Below are 7,091 nucleotides of genomic sequence, written 5' to 3'. Positions count from 1 at the left end.
TCTCTGAGTCAGAGCCTCACTCTGGCCCTCATCAAGACTAGTTCAAATTTCAAGTTTTCTTTTCTGTTATTTCCTCCCTTACTGATGACTCGGTCTCCAACTTCACAGAAAAGCTACCCAGAGGCAATTTAGCACTAGTTCTGGAACTATGACATCCTCTGCCGACATTTATATCCGCAACACATTCTCTTGTGTTTCTGTAGTAGTTGCCTTCTGCCCTGCAAATCTAATGGTCTCAGTTCCTGCTTCCTCTGGGGTCTCTCTGTCCAAATGATTCCCTCAACCTCCAGTGTCTGCTTCTGCTCCCCTCTCTAAAGCCACTGTATCAACCCAGCATGAAGAAACTTCCCACACTCATATCCTCCGAAGTCTCCCTGCCTATCTCCTTCCCACTGCAACCATTTCATGTTATTTCACTAGCACAGGTCATCTGGTTTTCATCATAAATCTCTACTCTCTGAGACTACTCTGAGGAAGGTCAGCAATGACTTTCACGCTGTTGAATCTACCGGATATTCTTGATCTCTGCTGCTTTCGAGGCTGTTGGCTACCCTCTTTCCTTTGAAATCCCTGTTCTCTGTGACACTGATCTATCCAGGCTTTCTTTCTACCTCTCTGAATACTCCAATTCCAACCTTTTCAAAAACTGCCCTTCCTCCTGATGACTCACAGAAGGGAAGGTTTTCCATCTGAGATTGGCCCCCAGATCTTCTCTCTGTCCTGCTAAATGAAGAGACAAGATTGCATGCAGAGTGAGATGTCAATCATGTCATCAGTCTAAAAAGAAACTATAAACTCTCTCTCTCTCTTTTAAGGTTTATGCTAGAGAGAGCATGCGCTCACTGGAGACAGTGAGGAGAGTGAGAAATCACACACATACCCCCAGAGGGAATGGCCATGCCACAACCCCTTCCCCTCCTGGGATTCTGAACACACATATACACACATCCGGCGTGATTTTCACACCAGGTCCTGGACTCAACCTGCATCCCACCTGGTAGTCCAAGAAGCTCTTAACTCTTAACAGTATATTTAAAAGAAATGGGTTTGTGAACCAGCAGTTAGCGTAATGGCTATGTCGCTGGACTCCCACGTAGTCGACCACGGTTCGCGTCTCGGACCCGGTGGCTTAAATCTCACGCCGGGCGCGTGTGCGTGAGTGCCCAAGATCCCGAGAGGAGAATGGAGGAGAAGGGATTGCGGCGTGACCATCCCCCCGGGGGGTGATTTCTCGCTTTCTGTCTCTATGTCTCTGTCTGTCTGGCGAGCGCACGCGCCCTATAGCGAAAACCTCTTCAAAAAAAAAAAAAAAAGAAATGGGTTCTCCATGCTTTTCAAATGTTCTATAAAGAATGTGTGTTTATTTTTTTAAATCATTAAAATGTTACTAATTTTTTTTAATTCCCATTTGAGAGGCAAGGAAATTGAAGTGACATAACATACCCCTAGTTGTGCAACCAGCATGTGTCAAAACCAGGATTAACACCTAGATGTGACCACAACATGTGCACACTTGCCAATGATGCAATCCGAGATTGCGGCAAATTTAGATATCTATTTATATGTTTGTTCATTTCCAGACACTTGGGCCAAGTTGTTATGGGCTTGACCTACTTTCCAGCCTGTTTTCTTTCCTTCCTTCCCTGTATTTTTTCTTTATTCTTTCCTCTTCTGAAAATGAATCCTGTAGGTTTAGCTTATAGTGAAACCCATTCAGATCTTGTGGAGAGTTACCATTCATCACTCCAACAAAAAACTATTTCTCCCCACTGTCATCTGAAAATTTAATGAATATATTTTTCAAAGCAAAATCTGTTCAGTGAACCATAGCTCGGCTAAGCTATATCCCTCAAACATACTCATCTCAGCATTCCACCGAATTTTCTTTAGAACATCAATTAGCTTTTAATTTTCAGAATAAGAAAAGGCTCTCTAGAATATATCTAAGATACCTTTTTAAAAATATTTTTGTCACAGGGTGTGTATGCTTGCTGGAGACCCAGAGAAAGAGGGAAAGTGAGAAAGCACACCCTTCCCTGTCCCTCCACCCCTCACCAGGGACGGTGGCCACACTACAATTCCTTTTTCATTTTCTCCTCAGGATTTTGGGCATGTATCCGGCATGTTTTTCAAAGCCTGGTCCAGGACTTGAATCATGGAGTCAGCCATCAGCCATGTGGGATCTGACACCTTAACCACCATGCCACTTTCCTGGCCCTATATCTGGAACACTTTAAAACTACAGTGAATCTTATTGCTATAAATAAGGCACTGTTGGGACCAGCAGTTAGCGTAATGGCTGTGTTGTTGGACTCCCAGGTAGTCAACCACATTTCGAGTCCCGGACCTGGTGGCTTAAACTCACGCCGGGTGCATGTGCATGCCTGCCCAAGATCCTGAGAAGAGAATGGAGGAGAAGGGATCGTGGTGTGCTCATCCCCCCTAGGGGGTGATTTCTCGCTTTCTGTCTCTCTGTCTCTCTCTGTCTCTCTGGCGACCACATGCACCTTGTAGCAAAAACCTCTCATAAATAAATAAATAAATAAATAAATAAATAAATAAATAAAACAAAAAAAAAACAAGGGTACTACTGTTTACAAAAGGGATAGTTACTTGAGTACTCAACACACTGCACCAACCCTCACCAGATGTACAGATTTCTCTATCTGAATGAACGCATCACCCATGTGACACCAAAGATACAAAATTTGTGTTTTCTTTTTTTGCCTTGCCTGCTAGCCAGTCCAAAACTAAGCTTTACCTTCAATTATTTAGCATTGTCCAGCCCCAGTATCTCCATTTCTATTTAACTATTGCCTTTTATTTTTTAAAAAAATATTTTATTTTATTTGTTATTATTATTATTATTATCTTTTAATTTTGTTATAGGGCACATGCACTCACCAGAGAGAGAGAGAGAGAAAGTGAGAAAGCAAACCGCCGGGCCTAGGACTTGAGCCACAGTCAGCCATGTGGGAGTCTAGGGCCTTAGCCACCATGCCACCTGCTGGCCCCTAACCATTACCTTCTATCCTGAGCATGCTGATCGTTACCTTATTGTAACTGGGCTTTTATTGAAAGGTACTCTACTTTTAGGAGCATTCAAAGCATAATAAATACCTTAGACAATCAAAGAAGCCATCCTTGCCGTTCGTGTCTTCATCCAAAGCCTGATGAATCAATGAGAATCACCCTCGCGCTTTCCTCCCAAGTTTGCTCCTCCTCTGAGATCTTCTCAATGAGGTAAAATGGCATGTGAACTTCTGTTGTTAGAAGTCCTTTCCGTGGTACACTTCATCTCTGTGCTGCTATACAGCTCCCTCTCCCTTGAAGTCTGAATTGGTGAACTCCAGGTCTCTTACTCAGCAGATATGTGCCCTCTGAAATGCTGCGTCTCTATTGATGGGTCTCTTGTGCCAGTCCTGCCTCCAAACACTTGACCATTCACAGAACCTTCATTTTCTATAAAGATCTTTGTTCCTTTCCTCCTTTACTTTCCTCCCTTGCAGGTGCAGATAATTGAACTGTTCATGAATTCACTTATTTGTCAAGAATTTATTGGCTGTGTAACTTAGATACTGAATAGATTACACTATCACTTCTGGGTGCCCCCAGCAAAGTCTATACTCCCTTTACAAGGAAAGGCAGGTAACTCTTCCTCACCATGCTCAGGAAACCTACAAAAATTACTCACATTTTGAAAAAGAGACAGGCTTATTCTTCTTTCATCCTCAGCCGTGAAGTACCTGTTTTGAAGACGAGATCGTTTTTAGTATCATTGGCATAATGTTACTGAAGTAACTCAGGGAGGTTAAACTATTGTTCCAATTCATTTGGGACTGTACATCAGAAAGCCCACCGTGGGGTCAGGAAATCTCCAGCCACTGGGGTTGATTGGTTCAGTTCTTAGATTTTACACCACAGCTCAATCAGCCACTCTTCACTTTATCCATCCTTACCTTCTGCCTGGAGAGGCTGGAAACCACATCCTTAAACTTAAACTTCTTAATATCTCGGGAACTGTGGTTATCAGAGGCTGTGGGGAGGAGAAGGGATGGGGAAAGGAAGCATGTTGACCCAAGGGTACAAATTCTCGGGTTGAAAGAATAAAACGCAGTGATCCATTGCACTGCATGATGACCACTGCTAATAGTAAGATATCAGATATTTCAAAATTGCTGAATAAATTGATAGTTAATGTTCTTACCACAATAAAAGGTAAGTTGGTGGAATAGTGGATATGTTAACTAGCTTGATTGACTCTATAAGGTCTACACAGATCAAAACATCACATTGAGGGAACCAGCAGTTAGCGTAATGGCTATGTCGCTGGACTCCCACGTAGTCGACCGCGGTTCGTGTCCCGGACCCGGTGGCTTAAAACTCATGCCGGCGCGTGTGCGTGCGTGCCCAAGATCCCAAGAGGAGAATGGAGGAGAAGGGATTGCGGCGTGACCATCCCCCCTGGGGGGTGATTTCTCGCTTTTTGTCTCTCTGTCTCTCTCTGTCTGTCTGGCGAGCGCACGCGCCCTATAGCAAAAACCTCTCCAAAAAAAAAAAAATCACATTGAATCCCATAAATACACACAATTATTATCAGCTCGTTGTCTATGAAGAAATACAGCTGACTCTTTGAGACACTACCTTCCACTGAGGGAAGCACATTTTAGATACTGTTAATCCTGCCTTACCTCCCTTCACCAGGGAGGAACATGGGACTTTGGGACTTACAGACACAGAATCCTGGGTTCTCTCTCAGCCCTCACTTCTGGTCTCATTTCTGGAAAATCCTCTTCTTACTCTGGCTTGCTGAAGTCCCAGAAGGCTAACTCAGTTCTCAACTTGACCATCCCCAGTGACTTTGAATACAAATACGACTTGTTTGGGAATATGACATTCTAAACTGGTATAATTGCTACAAGACTTAGCTAATTTTAATTGTTGCTTAATTGTTTATTCTCTAAGTTGAAGGTAGTTCAGCAAAATAGTTTTAATATACCCAAATAGACAAATTCTCAGAATTCTTCAACTCACAGCCAAGATTCAGTTATTAAATGAAGCCTTATTCTGATACACAAACCTTCCCTCACCCTCTTTCAAAAGGAAAAATCACTGCAGCTCCATGCTTGGTAGTGGCTCTGTGCCCATCACTATCGTGGCAGTGATCAGTGTGTATTGTGTTTATTGTGGTACCATGTGCTTCACTCCTCCTAGGACAGGAACTCAATGGGAGTAGCTAAGTCAACTAGGTATTGCATCGTTCTCCTAGAACGTGCTAAGCACATCACAGACATCTAGAATTCATTGACTGCAAAATGCTCTGTCATTGGGCATTCCTTTATCGACCACCACATTTTGTCAAGACCCTACCACACGCCTTACAAATGAAGTGTTTTATTATATAAATTGCTGATATTGATCCTGGTCAAGGATATTGTAAAATATGGAAAATAAATTTTTCGAAATCATAATTTTTCACTTTTTATGAATAACCTTCATGAATTATGTTTTATCTGAGTTATCACTATTAGTTACTTTTTCTTTTTTTTGGAGAGGTTTTTGCTATAGGGCACATGTACTCACCAGAAAGACAGAGAGACAGAGAGATAGAAAGCAAGAAATCATTCCCCAGGAGGGATGGCCACGCCGCAATCCCTTCTCTTCCATTCTCTCTGGATCTTGGGCATGCACGCACATGCGTCTGGCGTGAGTTTAAGCCACTAGGTCCAGGACTCGAACAGTAGTCAACTACATGGGAGTCCAGCAACATAGCCATTATGCCAAATGCTGGTCCCTCACTATTAGTTACTTAATGTTTTTTCTTATTTAAATTTAACTTACTTACTTTTTGCTACATAATATTGTATATTATACTAGTTATAATTTTTATCCCTCACTAGTAAATAATTACAAAACAAAATATTTAACTGCTCATTCATACATTAACTAAAACTTCCATTTCAAGTACCAGTCATTCTAAAAAAAAACTCTGGAAACATTGTTTAAAAGAAGATCTTCAAGGGTGTGGGTTGTATGTGTGAGAGAGAGGGGGATAGAGACAGACAGCGAGATGGCGTAGGAGGGAGGCATTTGCCGGGAGTTAGTGAAAGCAATCTTAAAAGAAAAGGACGACATTTTCCCTGAAGAAACACTCACCAGTCACTTGAAGGTTTAATTGTATGTCCTGAGCTGGAACATCTTTCCAGAAGCGGTCAAGGGTCACAGAGGAAAATCAAACAGAACTTTTATTGTTCTGGAGCTATTGGTGCAAGCTTCTGGCATAGATTCTATGAACAGAGCATGGGCAGGTTTTTAGATGGGTTGTATTTAGCAGTTTTGGTAAACTGCCCATTGTTTCAGAATGCATCGGAGCAGAGCAGCTGCCACGTTTAGTCGGAACTCAGTTTATTTGGAGTCTAGACTCTACAGCCAGAGCAACAGTTGTTTCAGAGTGACCCAGAAGGCACTGTTTGTGCCAGGCTTAGCAATTCTAGCTAAACAAAAATTGTTAAAGAATTATTTATTGGGGCCACCAGATGGCATAGCAGTTAGATCACTGGACTCCTACATGGCCAACTGCATCTCAAGTCCCGGACCTGGTGGCTTGAAAATCACACCGGGCCCATGTGCGTGCATACCCAAGATCTCAGAAGGATAATGGAGAAGGGACTGCAGTATGGCCATCCCCCAGAGGGGTGATTTCTCACCTTCCCTCTCACTGTCTTTTTTTCTCCTCTCTGGCAAGTGCATGTGGCCTAAGACAAAACCTCTCAAAAAATATTTATTTTTATTTATTGTTATTATTATTTCTTAATTTGCTATTGAGCACATGTGCTCACCAGAGAGAGACACAGAGAGAGCGAAAGTGAGAAAGTAGGACACCAGGTCCAGGACTCAAACAGTAGTTGGTCATGTGGGAGTCCAATGTTTTACCCACTACATCACCTGCTGACCCCCACACAAAATATTTTTAACCTTTCTCTTAAGTTCTTCAGTTTTTTTCTCTCCAAGTTCTGTTTCTCTTTCTCTCTCTCCACTCCTTCTTCCCTCCCTCCATCTCTTTTGCCTTTCTTTCTCTGTTCTTTTCCCTA

Source organism: Tupaia chinensis, unplaced genomic scaffold (assembly GCF_000334495.1).
Source record: "Tupaia chinensis unplaced genomic scaffold, TupChi_1.0 Scaffold000213_1, whole genome shotgun sequence".
NCBI classification, from domain to species: domain Eukaryota; kingdom Metazoa; phylum Chordata; class Mammalia; order Scandentia; family Tupaiidae; genus Tupaia; species Tupaia belangeri.
The sequence above is the reverse complement of the archived record's forward strand: the minus strand, read 5'-3'. Positions refer to the sequence as shown.